The following is a 21,281-nucleotide window of genomic DNA, read 5'->3' as shown; positions in this document are numbered from 1 at the left end:
CCTTTCAAATTTTTTAAAGCAGCATCAATGCACATATCTTTAGATTGTAACTTTTTGCTGACTAAGTTAATTTTCAATAAAATATCATGCCAAATAACCATGCCTAATAAAAACTCAAAATTTTCCAGTTCATGTGTTGCTAAACTTTCAGCTTCACTTTTTGTTTTAGCATCTTCACTAGTTTCTACTACTTTAAATAAAGCTTATTTTATTTGAGCAGTTTGGGTTCTTATTGCTTTAACACTCTCTACACGACTTTTTCAAAGTGTAGTTGACAATGTTTTGAGAGTTAAACCATCGACATGATCTTGTAAAATCTTTCAACGCTTTGTAGAATTAGCAAAAACACAATAAATGCATTGAACCACCCTGAAAAAAGGATTTCGCTTTCACATAACAGTTTGCCATATCACACAGTGTTAAATTAAGAGAATGACAACCACATGGCATGAACAAAGCTCTAGGATTTATTCCAAGTAATCTTCTTTGTACACCTTGATGTTTTTCTTTCATATTAGAGCCATTATCATAACCTTGTCCTCTAACATCATCAATTTTAAGATCAATGGACTCTATGACAGATTGCAATTTATTAAAAAGTCATAATCCTGATGTATCTTTCACAATTAAAAACTCTAAAAAGTATTCTTCTATTTTTACTGGACTCCTTGATACATCCACACACCGTATCATCAAAGTCATTTGTTCCTTGTGACTTAAATCAAGAGTGTAATCAAGTATCACTGAAAAATATTTTGCTTGTTTGATTTTCTCAATGATTGCACTTCTAACTTTTGAAGCCAGCAAAGCTATTAGCTCATTTTGAATCTTATGGCTAAGATAGTGATAGTGAATCTCATCATTTTGAATTCGTCGAAAATGTTCTCGCATTATTGGATCAAATTCTGCAACCATTTCCAATATACCTAAAAAATTACCATTATTTTATTCATAAATTCTCTCTTTTGTTCCATGAAATGCAATATTATTTTTAGCAAGACATTTAACAACAGAAATTATTCTTACCAAAACATGTTTCCAGTGTTCCTTCTCTCTCCTAATTTGTTCTTGTAAGCCTTTATCAATTGTTTCATTTTTTTTCAATCTGTTATGTAATTCAATCCAAGAACTCATGTTAGTTATGTGTTCAATGTTGTTTTCATGTTGTTTAAGTCTCTCACTAAGATGTTTCCAATCTCTAAGTCCTTCGTTTGCTAATTGGCTTCTACAACACATTGTCTTAAACAACTTACAAAAAAAAAAAAAAACCTTATCCAATTCCTTTGAGTATACTAGCCATTTTCTGTCATGAGTCTCTCTATTTGGTAACTTTCTCATGTAATAAGTAGAGGAAAAATGTGTAAAGTTTTCATCCATAGGAAATTTGATATTATTATCTCTTGCAGGACATTTTTCCATAAGTAAAGCTCTCATTTTTTCATCTAGATTATCCCAAATTCTTGGATTAAAAATGTCTAAAGGAAACTTGGTTCTATACCCTCAGCTTCAGTTTCTTCATTATTACAAAGATGATCAAAATCTTCATTCTCAATATGTTCATCTTCACCTAAGTCACCTACATGTGCATTAAAATCATTCTCAGTTCCTACCAATTCTTCCACATGATTTTGTTGTTCAGATTTATTGACTAAATCATTATCAATTCCTACAAATTCTTCAACATGATTTTGCTGCTCATATTCATTGACTAAATCTTCAGTTGAGTTATTAAGTGAACTATTTGTTTTGTTTTGAAAAAATTTATCCAGAGCTCCTTTTTGAGATTGAGTTAATTCTTTTCTCTGTCTTTTTCTTTTTTGACTTCTAGATGAGTGTTTCTTACTAAGAATTGTTACTTGAAAATAGAAACAATACAAGGAAAGCCAATACAATTTTAATACTTCAAAGAATAAATAAAGAACAATATAACCTGGAATTTGAGAAACTCCCCAGCGCGCCCGGCATTCTTCGAACTTTAAAAGCAGACTTAAAATAACAAATCAAAAAAGCAGACTTCAAAAGCGGACTTAAAATCACAAATCAGCGCGCTGAAGACTCTCCAGACTTTAAATCAAAAGTAGATGACTGAAAAAAGTGAAAGCGAACTTCTTCAATTTCAAAAACGAACGTGAAGTTCGCTAAAAAAAGTGGAAGCAGACTTCTTCAATTTCAAAAGCGGACTTGAAAAGCTGAAACGGGCGGACTTGAACTCCGTTGATTCGCTGAAGCGGACTTGAAGTCCAAGTCCGCTGAAAAAAGCGGACTTCAAGTCTAGCATGTGGACTTCAAATCCTTCTTCAAGGCCGGGCTTATTCCATCGTCTCGTCGATTGGATCAATCCTATTCGCCGTAATGGTTCACCGTATTTTCAATCCCTTTTCATTCCATCAGATCCACGGTGTGGTTCACCGTTCCATCAGATCCACAATGTCCCTACTTTTCATCGGTCTCCTTCCTTACTTCAAAACCTCCTCCCTTAAATCTCCAACATCTCCATCGTCCTCATTGTGTCACCTTCAACCAGATCTACCCAAATCTGGCATGCTCACTAGCTAGATCTATCCAGATCCGACCTTTGAGTCTGTCCGTTTGTTTGTCCAACCTAATATACCCAGATCCAGCTATATTTAACAAGATCTACCCAGTCCCGACATCCAGCCAGATCTATCTAGATCTACCTAGTATCCAAATCCGACCAGATCTACCCAGTCTTAAAAAAAAAAAAACCTATAAAATCATGTCAGGACCCGATTCTTAGTACGGTGCATGCAAAGTATTGAGAAGAAAATGTACCTAATCATGCGTCTTTGCTTCTTACTTCTGCCATGAAGAATGATCTACTCATTTTAAAGGCATACACAATGTTTTTGGTGCCAGTAATGCCTCCAACCTCCTAGCCTAGCTTCCGATAAATGACCGCTATGGGGCTGTAGTTTCACTCGTGTATAAAGCTCTAGCTAGGCTTCAAGATCCCATTTACGGTTGTGTCTCCTATATTTTTTCCCTCCAACAAAAGGTTATCGATCTACAATTTCATCTAGCTTTATCGGAGGAATTACTATTTGCAAACTCTTATCCAAAACCCTCTAAATGTTCAAAATTGGTTTCACGTAAAAACTAATTCAAACCCATATTGTGACAATGGATATTTACTCGTAGATAATCCACACCCTATTTTCAACGCCTCTTCTTAGATATGTATCGTTGTCACCAAATAGACCTTACTTTTCCCTTAGGCTTAAGTGGTTTGGGGTTGCATAGCCTCAACTTGTTGGGCTATTTGTTGAGCTTAAAGGGCTTAAGCTTTATATTGAACTACCCTTACTTGTGCCATAGCCCTCAAAAGCCTCATTTTTTAAAACACACACAAAATAAGGTTAGAACAATGTATTTGAGGTGTATAACCAAAAGTGTTGGGTTAGATCAGATCATACGCAATAGAAAAATTAATTTTAGGTATCACGTTTTTCTAATTTTATAATTTACTAAAAGAGGAAGAAAAACGATAAATATCTTTTTTTCCGCAGTCCAATTGTAGTGTATGTTCACCCATCATATAATCCTCTAAAAAAGATTCAAAAATAAGAATAGTGAAAAAAAAAATTGTTCTCAAAAGTTTTTATTAGATTAGTATTTAGGATCATGTGTTATGTTTCTATTTATAGGGAACCCACACAAAATCCTAGGACGTATTTGATTTAGGATTTAATGTGCTAACATTAAATCCTAATTCAATTTTGAATAATATTGGTAATTTTATTCATAATAAAATTACCTTATTATTTTTATTTTTTTTAAATAAATGTTTTAAAATTAATAATTTCTAAACTTAATATTTTATTTTTCTCCTCTTGTAAAATGATTCATTTTGGGTGTGACTTTATAGATTCACAATTAAATGAGTAACGAGAATAATCTCATATTAATTTTCGTAAATTATGAATAATATTTAGTAATATATCATAATTACCCAATTTAATATGAAACAGATATAGTAAACATTTCTGTTATGATTCTATGCAATACGATCCTTCTATCATTTTATATTCTAACAAGATATGAGATTATAGACAACATGTCAAATATCTCAATCTTATCATATGATAAAATAAAAAATCTTTATTGACTAATATGACGCAACTCATGAACTACACTTTTTATTGTCATAATATCTCAGCCAAACATTTATCGTCAAATGATTATTGAATTGCATAGGATATCGTCCTCGAATACCCCGAGATGATAGATTCCATATCTGATGTACACATACTTCATACATCACTAGATTAAGCACATAAATACGTATAATTATTCTATTATTGATTCGAACAATTATATAGCATAATTGATTTCTTAATTTACCAATGCACGGATATCTATGTCATCTCAGATCTAAAGACTAGTTGCACAGACACAACTAACATTGAATCATTGACCCGTGAATAAAGACTCGTGTGCTTTGAAATTAATAGTCCCGTTCAGTGAACTCGTTCATGTAACAAGTACCCACTCATTTTCCTTACATATCTTATATAGAATGGTATGAGACTCATCAATCTTTATTTTCAGCATCTCATATTGAACAAGAAAGAATACGATGTGCTAGTCTTTACAAGTTGCTATTATCCACATTAGGAACTCTATAATTATAAATATGTTTATAACATAACGAACCATGGATTAACTGTCACTCGTATTCTTAATTGTTAAGAATGTATTCACTCTTTATTATACTAATGGATATATATTTTAATTTAAATTATTTTATAATTTAAATTAAAACATAAAGTTATCATTTTATTGATAATTAAATAATTACAGTAATCACTCAAAACGATCTCTACAAAATTGTTTGTAACTATTTATATTATAAAAAAAATCCAAAAGTTAACTTGTACTTTTATTTGTATAGCCATTTATTTAGTTACACAAAATCAACTATTTGTATTAAAAACAACAAAATAAAACAAACTTTTTTTTATATTTGTGTAACTATTATTTACTTGTATGTGCATAGTATGTGTCCCCTCTAGTCGGATAATAAATTTAATCATTCATACTTGTATTAGATATGCATGCTAGTTCAATTTAAAATAAAATTATATTTATTAAATTTAGGTAAAATTGCATTTAATACTCCTAAGATTTAGCATAAATCTAGCGATATTCCTAATATTTGAGAAAATATAGTGTATACCCTTATTATACAAATTGTATTGTAATTAAATATTTTTAAATAACCAAAATACTCTTGTATTTAACAATTAGATTAAGAGCCAATCTCTCTCTCTCTCTCTTTATCACAATACACATAAAATTACTTACAACAATCACCCAAAACTATTTACACAAAATTGTTTGTAACTATTTATATTATAAAACACCCAAAAAAATATTTGTACTTTTTATTTTTATAATCATTTATTTAATTACAAAAAATAAACTATTTGTATTGAAAATAAAAAAATAAAAAAACTTTTCTTTTTATATTTGTATAACCACTATTTACTTGCAGGTACATAGTATGTGCCCTCCCTAATTGGGTAATAAATTTAATCATTTATCCTCATATTGAATATGCATATCCAGTCAATTTAAACTAAAGTTATATTCATTAAATTTTAGGTAAAATTGTGTTTGATACCCTTAATGTTTAGCATAAATGCAGCAATATCACTAACATTTGAGAAAACATAATATATACTCTTACTATACAAACTATGTTGTGATTAAGTAAATATTTTAAATGATCAAAATGCACTTGTATTTAAGAGTTAATTAATACCCAATATTTCTCTTTCTTTCTCTTTCACATCTAGCAACAACCCCACTGCAAATCAGGTTGTAGAAAAACTCATAGCTAATTACACCCCCTTACACATAAATCTGTGCAAGCTTGACAATCTGGTGGATTATATAGTTGTTGGGTTGTCTAAAAACCCCATGGATATGGTCTGAAATTTTTTGAGAAATATACAAACATCCCAACTTTCAATGTGTTAGAATAGACCTTGCACACTAAGTATTTGAACTATGTGATTTAGAATATTTGAGATGATTTTATGGAGGAAATGTTTACATATATACATATACATATATGTGTGTGTATTGTGAAGATATTGATTAAATTATCATATCTATTTCATTTATAATTGCCTTTATCTATTTAATTGGTTTAGATTAGATTACATCTCTCTTTTAAATTCAAGATTAGTTTAGTTAGGTTTATTTTTATCTTGTAATTGTAATCTACAAATAAGGTGTATTTCAACTCAGTTTTGCATATAATTCAATATAATTTATTTCTCATACTTCTTCTAACATGTATATATGATTTGTTAGATAATGAATTTGATTATATGTTATGATTTCCTTTTGATTACATACCCAACACCATTACCTACTTTCTTTCTTTCTCTCTTACACACACATAAAGTTGGGTTTGTTGAGATTGAACTTCTACCATCATAGGTGGAAGTTCAATGATTGAACAAAACCATCTCTAGGTTTGATCAAACTCTCTTTCCTTCTTTGTCTCTCAATCTCTCCATCTGTTTGATGATATTAATGCGAAGATATATGGCATGAAGCCTCATCCTCTAATGGTTGCCAACAAAAGCAAACGATAAGAGATGGATGGCGTTTTCTTAATTTTGAGAAAAATGCTTTTGTAATTATATATACTTTTAATTTTATTGTATTGTAAAATATATAAATTTATTTTTTTAGTTGAGGAAGAAGGGAAGTGACCTAAGAGTAAAAATGTTAATTTTTAACTATTAAAATTTTAATAAAACATATTGACATATAACAAAAAAAATAAAAAATATAACACGAGATACTTATAGCAATCCTCATAACAACAAAGTCATAATCAATATAATTACTCAAAATCATTAAGTTAACAATGTTTGCAACTTCAAATATCCATACAATATAAAACATTGCTAATGAAATTCCAAAATCATAATACCTACAACATATAAAACATCTCCAATAAGAATTAAATCATTTTATAGTGTAATTGAAATCCATTCATTTCGAAAATTTCTCTTTCATTTTGGTAGAAATGGAATGAAAAAATGTGACCTAGTGTTTAACAATCGAATTTCCATTTCAAATGCTAAAACATGTTTCATAAAAAAAAAAGGGGGGGGGGGAAATGATTAAACCTTATTTCAATTTTTAGATTTTATATTTTATTAGAAAGAATCAAAACCTATTTCACATCCAAATAGTTGTATCTCGTTCTCTCATTCCCATTGTCGACCACTCTTCCATCACCATTCTTCTCTTGTCGACCACCATTGCCTATCACCATCCCCTTTATCTTCTTAATAACTATATCCATTAGACATTTAATAAAGGTGTATGAGGACACACAAATGGAGTGTTGGAAGTGGCATGATGGATGTGACATATTCATAATGGTAATCCTTTGGTGATCATATTTGATGTTGAGTGCTTCCTTATTGAACCAAGCTACAAAATATTTCACTAACTCTTTAGGTTTTGTTTAACATTAACCAAAGCCATTGAAGATTTGTGATGCTGCTTTAGGGGCGTTAAGTGAGCTTGGAAACAAGTATTTAGTTGCTCAAAGTTGGAGATCAAGCAGTGAGGAAGATTCGAGTTCCATACCATTGCATGCCCTTCCAAAGTTACTATCGAGGAGGCATTACACCATATGACATCAATGGTAGCCTAGATGAGCATCTGGGAGAAGAAAAGCTCCACATGGTCGGGTTGGTTGGATGGTTCTATCATAAAGTTGTATGGTCAAAATCTAGAACTTTTTCAAGAGAACTTATATCATGATAGCTCATTTCAAGGGTTGGTTCAAACCTAAAGTGTAACATCCTGCATCGAGCGATAAGAATGACCAAATCAACTTACCCTGATGGGCCTACACGAACTTTTCAGGGGTCACCCATCCTTGAACTACCCTAACTCAAATACGCTTAATCTGGGAGTTCTTTATCCATATTCAATCTAAAAGATATCCAACTAGTGTTGTTTCCTTCCTTACTATCCTCGATATATATCAGCTTCTCTAGAGTCCCTTCTTGGTCCTGACTTTGGGCTTTCGGGGTATTACATTCTCCCCCTTTAAGCACATAACATCCTCGTCATGTAACCTTACAATTGATCCCAGATCTTCTCCTTTTGGGGGGTTGCCATCCTAAAAGTTTGTCAAGAGTCGTTCCTTGTTTAGGACTTCGCGCCCTAACGCCATTACCCGCCCTTATCGAATCGCATTCTCCAAGGGCCAGCTCTGATACCACATGTAACATCTTGTATCGAGTGACAGGAAAGACCAGATCAACTTACCTTGATGGGCCTACATGAACTTCCCAAGGGTCACCCATCCTTGAACTACCATAACTCAAGCACGCTTAACCCGGGAGTTCTTTATCCACATTCAACCTAAAATGTATTCAACTGGTGTTATTTTCTTTCTTACTATTCTTGATATATACTAGCTTCTCTAAAGTCTTTTCTTGGACCTGATCTTGGGTTTTCAGGGTATTACATAAAGATCGAGGCCTTTCCTAATCTTTTTCCAGTCAATGATCACATTTTTCATGGGGGTTTCCCCATCTCGAGTTAGAAATATACTAGAGCTTTGCCTTTTCTTTGAGTGATGTCGATCTAACTCGTTCTAATAGGAATGAACTTCTCATTCTGTTATAATTGGTGGTGTTTTTTCTAGGACTGCTCTTAACGGTAGTAGTGGTGGTTGTTCTAATAATGCTCACTTTGTTGGAAAATGAATATCGTCAATATCTCGGTAACCTATTATTATACCTATACTTTCAACTATGTAAGCCAATTCGTATGTAGCTAAGGTAGATTCTCAAGGTTTTGGTTTAGGTTATCCAATTGATCTTGGTTTGGATTCAAATTATCCCTCCATTATTATCAATGAGAAGGATCACGTCTCATGGCCATAATAATGGGAACAAGGGTTGAACAACTTAGTTACGATGGATGAGGTAGAGATGAGTAATCAGCCTTATGGTAATCGCTAAATGGTGATAGATAAGATCAATCACTAAAGCTCACCTCGATATAAACACCTACAAGAAAAGGCACAATTTAGTCCCCTAGTATAGCCTCTGACGCCCAAGTTAGTAAAGGATAACAACGACATCTATGTAATTAATAAGCATTTATGAGTGAGATGGTTTACCAGTGAGTGTCTTGGCCCTTATATAGGTAACCAAACTGAGTTATCTTAAGCTCAGTTATCTCTGGTTGGCAGAAAATTTATCAGCCCAGATTGGGATAATGGAAAATCTCTTGGATAATTCGGGATTGTCTGTTGAATTCTATTATTCAGGATTGAGATTTGAAGTTGAATTATCTCTTAAATAAGAGAACATGTGACAATCTTGTATTACTCAAGATGGGACATGTGGCAATTTGTGATTCATTGCTCTGCAAGGCAATTTGGTAATTTCGTCATTTCAATGCTTTCTCATCATCCAAGCACTCCCAAACCATCATTGAGTTTATAGCTATAGGGTTTAAAGAGATTAAAAGCCCAATTAATAGTGTTAAACTATAGTTTGTAATTGAAAAGAAATTAGGAGTTAGAATATCCCAATTAATAAAATTATAAGTTGAGCACAAGCAAATTGGAATGGACCAATCTCATGACAACCCTTTTTCCAAATATCATTTTAACTTTTCCCATAAGTAAAAAAATGAGATAGTTGTAAAGAGAACGAATTAGGAAATCAATTTAAATAGGTGGAATTAAAAGGAATAAACGGTAGAGTGAGATTACATGCTAGTTGGATAAGATGACATGAAATCATTAGGGTTATTTTTGAAAAAGTTACAATAGAGAAAGATGATGTTGCATTTGTGTATGAGAACATCTTGAAATGTGTCAAAAACCTATGACGAGACCAAGCTTGAGATAGAAAAATTATAGTACCCCAAATTTTTTAGTTTTGGAAAATTAAGAGAAAATATATATATATATATATATCTCCTTTAAGACAAATTAAGGGGATGAATCTCATAAATGATTATGGGATAAATTAACTATATCAATGTTGGAAAATATATACATGAAATAATATAATACATTTAATATGTGGATGAGATTAAACAAATAAAATTAATTGATAATTTAAGGATAAATTTTTGGATAATAATGATGATTACTAAGATAAGATCAAATTAAATCAGATAATGATTAAGGAGTCCAATTGTAATTAATTTTTGAAATATCTTGAGGACTTAGAGAGAGAATTTTTAATTTTTACGGGGTTAAACTGTAATTTTATAACTTAAGCAGATCAAATGTAATAAAGAGAAAGCTGGTTGGGCCTATGTATTAAAAGAAAGGTTGAGATGCAACTTTTCAGTGTGAAAACTACAACACTGTATTGCTACCTCCAGGCACACACCATTTTGAGGGATGGAACATGGGGCAGTGAAGTGATGGGCTTGTGGTCGGCATAACTGGTGGATTTGGGCTCAAGTTTGGCTATAAATAAAAGGTTTCAGTCGAAGCTTTGGACACAAACTAATCGACTTTGATTAATGTTCAGGGCTACAATAAGAGCACTTGTGATTAATGTTCAGGGCTACAAGCTTCTGTTATTGGACATGGATTGAAGGTGTAGCCTTTGTCAGGCGGTGGATGAGTGTACTCCCCACATGTTCTTTCAGTGTTCCTTCAGTTCAGCCGTTTGCAGGCACATTCGTGATTGGCTCGGTATGTTCCGAGCCATGTCAATCTTAACTGGCGCACTCAAATGGATTAGAAGAGAGGCTTGAGGCTCATCTTGGCGTAGCGAGGTCAAACGGACAGCTTTGGCCAGCACGGTTTACCATCTTTGGGCTGCTAGAAATTGATGTATTTTTGAAAATATTAAGTCTTCGATTAATATTGTTGTCAATAGAATTAAAACATGTATATATAGAGTCATTTTTTTTTTTGTATCCACATGTTTTAATCCTATAAGACTCTTGTTTTATGAGTTTGTAAGAAGGTTTTTCTTTTGATTTTCTGGGTTTGCCCAATGTTCTATGTACATTTTGATTTATATATAATTTATTTATCGATAATTAAAAAGAGCACTTTGGTTGAGGAGATTGAGAGGGTTTGATTTGGTGTTTTGAGGAGAGATTTGCTGGAGTTATGGGTTGTTTTTAGGACTCATTGGATAATCGGGATTTGCCGGAGGCAAGTTTCTTTAATTGTGTAGCAAAATTGAGACCTCCTGGTGTTGTATTTGAAAAATCAAGGTTGGGGAAAGGAAAAGTGTTGTTGCCAAGTTACAACAAAATATTTATTTATTTAGAGATCAGATTGAGCAAAAGTTTCCATCAATATCATTGGTTTAGGGTATCATTAGCGAGGCTTCAATGAATCCGGATTGAGTCAGAGTTGGAATTCAACAAGGCCTGAGTCTGGAATAGTCTCTAGAATCTTCTCTGGGAGGTACCCAGATGAGTCTTCGTGTGACAAGCAATGTGAGATCTTGAGAGGTCTTTAATAGATTAGTCTTCCAAGACTAAAGACAAATCGTCTAGAATTTAGCTTGTTGACACAACAACAGTTAGAAGCCACGTAAGAGAATTCCTCAAGCGAGCTCTCTGACGGCTAAGTTAGATAATATTTTGAGAAATATGTCCAATGCATGTCGCAGATAATATATGACATTATCGATATGTGCATAAATGTTCATATTTATGCTGATGAATAATTGTTGATGAATAATTACTCTTTCATGATTAGTATTGTTCAAATAATTGATTGGCCCTGAATAATGAATGACTTGAGAATCGAGTGACCTTGAGTAACGATTGGGGTTGAGAATCAACTGGCCTGGGAACCAATTGGCCTAAGAATCAACTAGCCTTTAATAACGATTGGAGCTAAAGAATCGAGTAGCCTCTAAAAACTAACTAGCCCTTGAAATACTTGAAAGCAAAATATAGTCATTGTCCTAAAAAATGAATCCCCGAGATGAAGAGGCAAGCCGCCTATTTATAGAAGAGGGAGTGTACGTAGCAGTCATCCCAAATTTCCTAGAGGACAGGTGGCAACCATCTGGAGCTTCCCAAATGACATATTTTGCTCGAAATTTTGAAGAGCACGGAGCTAAGAACCAAGTTGGTCTCGGTTGGCTTCCCACTTGAAACCGAGACCCACTCGGTTGGGTGGCCAAATTTCAACCGAGTGGGGGCCTCGCCTTGAACCGCGCGGGGGCCGTGTTGCTCCCCTATTGCTACTTTTCTTTGAATTGTTTAATTGCTGTGCGGTCCAAGTTGCTTCTAATTCCCTGCATGCCATTATATTATATATATATGGCTTGGACTTCCAATTTAATCTCCTCCAATGTGCACTTCCAATTATTTAATAATATTCATGTTGCTTCAATTGTGCGTGTAGGGCTTCAACTTCAATTGCCAAGTTTCAGACTCCACTAATGCTTTAATTGATTAAATATTTCAATTGCCAAGTTTCATATTTTAATGTTGTTGATGGGCTCTGGCTCGCCTTCACGGGCTTTTTACAGTTCATATCAAAAAGATTTGGAGCAAATTGAGATTTAGAGAGAGAGAAAATGTGAGTTTTAAGGGACTTTGGGGCCTCGCTGGAAAAAAGAAAAGGTTGTCAGAACCATTCAGGCAAATAGTAAGGTTGGTTCTCAGGTAACAAGCAGATTGCACCCAAGAAAAAAGGAAAGAAGGGAGAGGAGAAGATTAAATAATATTTCAGAGTTGGATATGTATATATTATTAGGTGGCGTGATGTGAGCATGAAAATGAGTAATGAGGCGTAGAAAAGGTTGGGCTAAGTAAGGTCCTGTCTTATGTGCAGAAACCCAACACCAGAAGTGAAGAAGAATAAAGGTATTGGGACTTGGGAGACCCCAAAAGGCAAAGAAGGAAGGAAAAAACAGTTGCGTTTTGCGAGGCTGCGCGCGGCGTCCCCATTTGGTACCCCATGCAGCCACCCTGCGGCCACATCTTCCGCTTTTTTGGGGGGCTCACCCTCACTCACCCACTTGATAGATTTTGAGGCGAAATTATGATTTTAATTAATAAATTTTTCTATACCAAATAATATACTTATTATATTTATATAATTAAACTATGCATATGTACCTATTATATAACTTAAAAAAAAAGAAAGAAAAAACTCTACACCTGCCAGCAACTAATATTTATCCCATTCCGACGAAAAATCTAGCAAAATTCATCGACAATGGGTTCTGCTAGTGACTGAGAAAGCAATCTTAATCTTCTCTGAGAGAGAGAGAGAGAGAGAGATGGCAATGAGTTGTTATTGTTGCCTCTTTTGCATGATGGCAATAGCAGTTTCTGGAGACAATGATGATGAACACTGGCAATTAAGGAAGACAGGGACATTTGTTAGAATTTTTCAGTTTATTTGAGAATATATTTGTCTTTCTCTTTGTTAATTTCAACTTTTTAAGTATAATTTTAATCTTCAAAATTGGAAAGTTCACCCCAAAGTTTTTTAAAAATGTTGGTATTGAGGTTTTAAGTTGGGTAGTATTTTGGCTATTTAAATCTAGCCAAGTAGGGTAAATTTTTTCAGAAAACAAACAGATTCATAGCTTTAAAGTTGGTGTTGGCTAGGCTTAGAAGCGGGTCAACATTAATTTGAAAGTTTATCAACTTTTTGAAACTAATGGAAGTGTTTGGATAGCTAAAAATGGCTACCAGCGTTAAAACTTTGGATCAACGGTCTGAAAAAGCTTGAGGAGGTTTAGATTGTGTTTTATTTATTTTTTAATTTTTAGTTTTGAGTTTTGAATTCATTTTTAATTTTAGTAGTCTGATTTTAGAAAATTAAAAATACGTTTTATTTGTCATTTTAAAAAATTATTTCTCAAAACAAAATATTAAAAAATGCGTTCTCTTTAAAATTTTAAAAATAATTTTTTAATTAAATTTTATTCAATAAATTTGATTATTTAGTAAATTAAAAATATGTAATTTTAATATATTATTAAAATATATATACATTTTAAAGTTAATAAATTTTGTAATATTTTTTCCCATTACAATAATAAAATACAAATAAATAAATGTGTTTTGAGTTTAAAATTTATTTTTGACGAAAACACTCATGAGTTTTCTTTATAAATTTTTTTTTTCAAAAATATATTTTTAAAAACAGTAAAAAGAACGTGTTTTCATTATTTAAAAAAATTAAAAATTAAAAATGACTTAAAAACAGTAAAGAAAACGCAACTTTAATTTTTGATTTTTAAAACTTTAAAGTTGATGGAAAACGCAAAAGTTAACTCAGCAAAAATTGATATATTCTTGAACAAATCTAAAAATTCCAACCCATGTCACTCTGTCTTTCTCGCTAATTTTCTTCGTTGCTGACTGCCGGAAGCCGTCACTATTTTCATTGCCTATTGCCAGCGTCAAGCAAAAGAAGCAATAGTATCAACTATTGCCATGGTAAAAAAGGACGAAGCAGCAACCTCCCAACTCAATCGTCATCTCTCTCTCTCTTTGGGTTCCGTATCAACTTAAAGAGGATCCATTGTCGTTGGTTCGACTAAGTTGTCTATTGGCAACAGGATCGATCCCAATTGCCTGTAGACCTTAGTTTTTTTTTAAGTATAAATATACATGTGCATACATATAGATAAATATATAGTTTATATAAAATTTATACAACTATATAAATCCAAAATATATAAATATATTGTTTCATACAAACAAATTTATTAATTAAGATCATAATATATGTTATACTTTTGTTACAAAGTATAATTAATTATGTTTTTCCATGTCATTACTCCTTAATGAGTTTATTTATATAAATGGAAATGATATGTCATTTTTGGTTATTTTTTATTCTTTTTTAACAACTATAAACTTTTATTTTATTAAGGTAGTGTTTGTTAAAATAAGTAAGATAAAACTTTATCAAAATAACTTATTTGTAAAGTTCATGATAAGTTATTCGAACGAGGGAGAAATGATAAATTTATCTTGAAAATTCAAGATAATAAGCCATGTGACTTTTTTTCACAAAATTTAACAAACACAATAAAAAAATATTTTTATTCGAGATACTTTCCATATCTCATATTTTTTTTGTTTATATCTACTTAAATAAATATTTATATAACTGACAACTTAAATACACTTTATCCAAACACTTTCATTAGTTTAAAACACTATATAACTTAAAACTCTTTTTACAATTTGAACTCTTTTTAAATTATAAAAAATAATTTGTTTACAAGAAAAAAAAAACCCCATGATTCTATTTTTTATAATAATATTATAGCTTTTGTAATTATAGATCATATAACTTAAGTCTTAAACCTACTTGAACATTAATGAACCTAGTTGACAAACTCACTACTTGTAAGGTAATGTTTCACTAAGTTGTTCATTTATGGACAATAATTTATGGAGATCACAGTGACTATGGTGGCTGAACCAATCAGCCAATAAATCTAAATCACCCTTTACCTATGCATAAAAGGATAATTTAAGCATATGGGTAGACTATTTTACCCACTCCTTGTGATCTCCATCATTATTTTAATTTATATGTTGGTGCAAGTGGAGCATCAAGCCATCAACATCGAAGGGGCCTAGGAGGTGGACATTTTTGGGAACCCGTTTGTTAATCACCAAGCTTAATTCGAAGGGGGAAGGGGGGCCTATTCTTGAGCAAGACACAAGGATATCCTTTTGTAGTAAAAGTTGTAGTAATAGTAGTAAGTGATTGGGACGCATTGGCTTTTTGGCGATAGGGCCAGTGGCAATATTGCTTCAACATTACATCTCAGACACCAGCCTTCAATCTCGGTTTGGCCCACCCTTCTCCTCCTCTCCTCTCCTCACCAACCATCCACTTGGATGGGTAATAATCACTAGTCTTAGCCCCGCTTGGTATTGTTCTTTAATGTGATTTTTCTCTGTCATTTCAAGTAAATTGTTAAATCAGATTAGGCAGAATTCATTTAATTGTGTGCGAACAATTAAATGAATAAGGCCTCCCAACCGAAGGGGTTTTCATGAGCACAGGTGTGGGAGATGTGTAGGCTCGGGGCAGTGGGGCACACGTGGTCTGGTCGACCCTGCTCTACTCTTCCTAACAAACAATTTGCGGCCCACATGGCCAGCCCAGTTAGTCAAGAAGGGGGCACAAAGTACCTTTCGTGGTGAATCTTGGATCAAGATTGAGGATTGAGTCTCGCAAGCAACAGTGTGGGTACCTCTCTCTAAAATAAGGGGGCTCCTTGTGCGCGGTGAGTCCGGGTCTAACTATTGCATCCGACTGAATCACCATAATTAATCTCCCCACATCTTGTCAGATCGAGTGTGAAGACGTCCGAAATAAACAATTTCACCTTTTGAACCAACAAACAATCTGCGTTTCGAAAGACAAGGCGCCTGGCTGGACTTAAATTTCATGATGAGTAAAGTGATAATGTAAGTTAGCAAAGCTAAGTGACAAAAGGCAATTTGAGTCATCAAATGCGGGGCCACTAAGATTCCTCTGCAAAAAAATTTAAAAGTCAAAAATACCTAAATACAAAATAATATTTTATAACATATCGATATATTAATTTAAAAAGCGTAAAAAACCATCTTATCACTAAAAGTACATGTTAAGTGTGGCAGTGTAGACTGTTGAGTGTTCCCACACTCTCTGGGACTGTTAAATACATAATAAAATTAAAAATATTATTTAAATAATTAACTTTAATATTTTTATTGATATTACAAATAATATAATATAATAATAAAAGTATCCTCATAAATATTTAATTAATATTTCCGTAATAATGATGATGTGAGCAAATAAAGTTAAATGGGAATTCTTAGGCAGCCAAGGAAATGAAAGAATGGATGGGCTTGACATCAGCAGAAGACTTTATTTATTTACTTATATATTTATTTCCGATGGGGCAACCATGGAGAGCAAAAGTCAGTGCCAGCGAGGAAATATAAGCCAATTGGCAAGTTGCCCAGGACCAATAATTGAGAGTTGAGTGCCCACATGGACAGCTTAATTGGTCAAGAAGGAAGACACAAAGTGTGTTTTATGATGAATCTTGAACCAAGATCAAGGATTGAGTCTCATAAACGACAATATAGGACTATCTCTCTCCAAAGTGAGAGGGCTCCTTGTCCATAGTGAGCTCGGGTCTAATCACTGCATCTGACTGAATCACTATAATTAATCTCATCCCACATTTTGTTGGACTGAGTGCGGAGAACGCTCGGAATGAATAATTTCACTTTTTAGACCAATAATCAAGAGCTGAGCCATCTCCCTCGCGCACACACACATCATGAGAGAGAGAGAGAGGGGGTGACGTCAGTCATCAGCTGGGCCACCACCTGAATGAACTAATAATTGTAATCCGGTTGCTTTCTTCTCCTAATATTCTGCCCTGACGAGTGACGACCATCGTCAATTCATCAATCCTTTGAACCCCAATAATACAGACATTTTGACGGACAATATTTAAGCCGACAAAAATTTATATGAATAAGACGTAGCTTAAGTAAATAAAACTTACCACCATATATGTACAAGATTTAATTTTATTTTCAAAATCTAAAAACAAACTATTGGTTTTTTTCGTTTTCCATGTCTACGAAACAACTAATCTTCAAGCCCCTTTCGAATGAATCTACTTTAAAATTTAGAATTTATTTATAATGAATTCTAAATAATGAATGAGGGTCAGAGGCCACGGGTGTAGACAACACAAGGATTGAGGCTAACGGCAAAGGAGCAGAGGAGACAAATGACACTTATCTGGGAAGCAACCACATATGGCACAACTAGGTGCATATGAGAAAATAGTTTTTTTTTTATTTTTTTTTTAATTTTGAGAAGGGAGGGTTAATTTTGTAATATGAAGGTTATACATATGCTAGGATATTATTTATTAAAATGCGTAAAATAATATTATATTAAAATAAAATTTGAATCTTTTCCGAATTAAGATATTGAAAAATCAATATAAGATTGAAAAACATTTTAAAATTCTTATCAGATTATTTGTTAATTTTTTTGTAATACACTAAAAATTATACTTTTTATTTTTATATGTTTGTTAAAATACATATGATAAGCTTGAAATATGAATTTTTTACTGAAATATTCATATTCTAAAAAAAATCAATACTTAATACTAATATTTACACAAAAAAATTAACAAGTAATATTTAATATTTATTTAAATTAATTAAAATTAATAGATAATACTCATCTACTATAACAAATGAGTTGCAATAGAAGGTTAGTGCGGGGGAGACGAAGAAGGTGTTAGCAGAGATGACGACGACAAGCGAAGCAAGTTGTGGTAGGTTGCAACAGTAGCCATTGATGACGTAAAAATTGGGAATAAGAACATAAAATAAAATAAGATGAACAAGAAATAAGATGAAAAAAAATAAGATCAACAAGAAAGAAGATGAAAATGAGATAAACATGAGAGAAGATGAAAAATAAAGAAAAGAATATGAGCATGTGAAATAAAAAGAGATGAGCGAAGGTTTTATAGAGGGGCATATGGATCATTTATTTTTATTTATAAAATTTAAAATAAATTTATTTCGAGAAATATATATAAGAATAAATTTATCTTATTTTCAATAGGTTTACAGATAAATTTAACAAATATAATGAAAAATACTTTTACTTTAAATACTTTTTATATCTTACTTTTTTTCATTCCACATCTTAATTAACAAACACTACCTAGATAAATCTGCAAGCGGTAGAAGAATCCCTTTTCCTATTTGCATGTGTATATGTATATGTATATATATATATACATGCATGTATTTTTTTTAGTTTATAGTTATATTTATATTTTTATAATTTCAAAACATATTTCTATAATTAAATACTAATTAAGTAATTTAATTATATTTTAATGAATATCATTAGTAACTAAAGGGGTATTTAAGAAAAAATATAAATCATAAAAATTTGAAAATATTTTTAAATTATAAAAGGCGTCAATGTAAATGTCTCAAACTATTGGAGATTTAGGATAATATCTTTATTATAACATTAAACTGAAACTCAAAGTTTATAAAATTAAAAATAAATACAAAGTTTGGTATAATATGAAAAAAATTAAAGTTCATTCTAAAATTAAATCAAAGTCGAAAGTTTAGTATTTTTCTATAATTTACCCCATACTTAATGAAAATCAAATGATATGTCAAATTTTAAGTAAATTTATGTAATTATCTTTAAAATTACACTCAAATCTTATATAATTTGGTCTACTTATACAGAGACCTGGTTTGTATAAAAATAACTCTAAAATTCTTTATCATTCATCTTTCTTGTTAGCATTGTTTTAAGAATCAGATCGGACCGCCCGGTTGGACCGATTTAACTGGGAACCGGTGGCCTATCTAGTCCGGTTTGACTCAAAAAATTAATTTTTCTTCAACTCGGTCAAAATTCGGTTGGACCGATGAACCGGGAACCGGATTGACCCCAATTTTTTTCACCCTTTCACTTATTTTTAAAATTTTAATTATTAATTAATTCTTTAATAACATATATAATATTTATATATAAAATATTAGTTGTATATTAGTTAATAATAGCATTTCTCATAAGAGCATCTCCAATGTTGGACACCAAATTGGACGCCAATTTGGTGTCCAATAGTGATTTACGCCAATTTGGTGTCCACTATTTTGGTGTTCTCTCCAACGTGTAACACCAAATTGGTGTAAAAGAAAATTTTTAAAGATATTCTATAAATAAATATTTAATAAATATTAATAGTATAATATAATTAAAAATAATTAATCATATTTTATAAACAAATTAAAAATTACAGTCATAATTTTTTTATATTTTTTTCAAAATATGTTATTCTAATTAATTTTTTTACTAAATTTTTAATTAGTTATTTTTGCCTAATTTTTAGCAAACTAATTATTTATCCACCTAATTATTTATCCATCTCATTTTTCAACTAATATTTTAAATCAAAGAAACTATTTTTCCAATAAATGTTTTTTTCACTTAATATTTCAATTAATTTTCTTATCTTCTTTTTTTTCACTATTTTTCCAATAAATGTTTTTTATTTTTAAGTCATGTTGTTGTTGTTGTTTTTATTTTAAACTTTTTTTTTCTATTTTCATCATGTATTTTTAATTTAAGTTAATGGAAATGTTATTGCTTTTTATTATATTATTGAATTTTTACATTAAAAATATTTTCTTTCTATTAAGTAATTATTAAAATAAAAAAATTCATATACATAAATAAAAATAGTTCATTTTATATTAACATAGTATTTATAAGATATATTAAATATTTTAAAATATATTCAATATTATACTCATTTTATAGATTTTAATAAAATATTTCTATCAGTATATATTTTTTGTAATAATTTAATTTATATTTTTAATTATTAATCAAATATACAAATGTAATCAAAATGATAAAGGATACAAAGGGAATAAATTGTTTTGAAGTTATATAAAGAGGGGTAAGATTGGAAATAAAATAAAAATAAAAATTTGGTGTTGATGAATAGTGTAACACCAAATTTGGTGTTACACTATTCACTCAACACCAAATTTAGTGGTTGAAACTTGTGCCCAACACCATTTTGGTGTATTCATTGGAGATGATTCTGCGCCAAAATGCAATTGGCGCTGCATTTGGCGCATTCCTTGGAGATGCCCTAATAATATATAAAATATTAGTATTTCAAATATATATTTAATATATATTATTTAATTATAAAATATATATATAACATCATCCGGTAAGACCACTCCGGTCTAATCGGTCGGACCAATTAACTCGTGACCTAATTAATAGGTTGGTTCGCTTTCCGATCCAATTTTTAAAACATTACATGTTAGTATATCATTTTCATCAAGAATGGTGTAATTAAATTGTAATTAACTTAAACTAAACTAAAATAAGGTGAAATTAAATTAAATCCAAAAAATATTAAACAATAATAATAGAGTGTTTGAAGATGTAATTCAATTCATGTGTCTAACATAACAAAATTACTAAAATACATCAGCTTCAAATCTTTTATTTTATGAATGATATTATTTTATCCAGCCAAATTACTTGGCTGATAAAAGGGAAAATCGAGAATGCTTTTGCGGAAATTTAATATTAATGATTAAAAAATTAGTAATTATTCATTACGTAATATGTGATTATTTATTGGTCAATAAATAATTAGTTATAACTATTAATAAAAATATCATATAAAATA

This window comes from Diospyros lotus, chromosome 14 (genome assembly GCF_014633365.1).
Source record: "Diospyros lotus cultivar Yz01 chromosome 14, ASM1463336v1, whole genome shotgun sequence".
Taxonomy (NCBI): Eukaryota; Viridiplantae; Streptophyta; class Magnoliopsida; order Ericales; family Ebenaceae; genus Diospyros; species Diospyros lotus.
Note: the sequence above shows the minus strand (reverse complement) of the source record.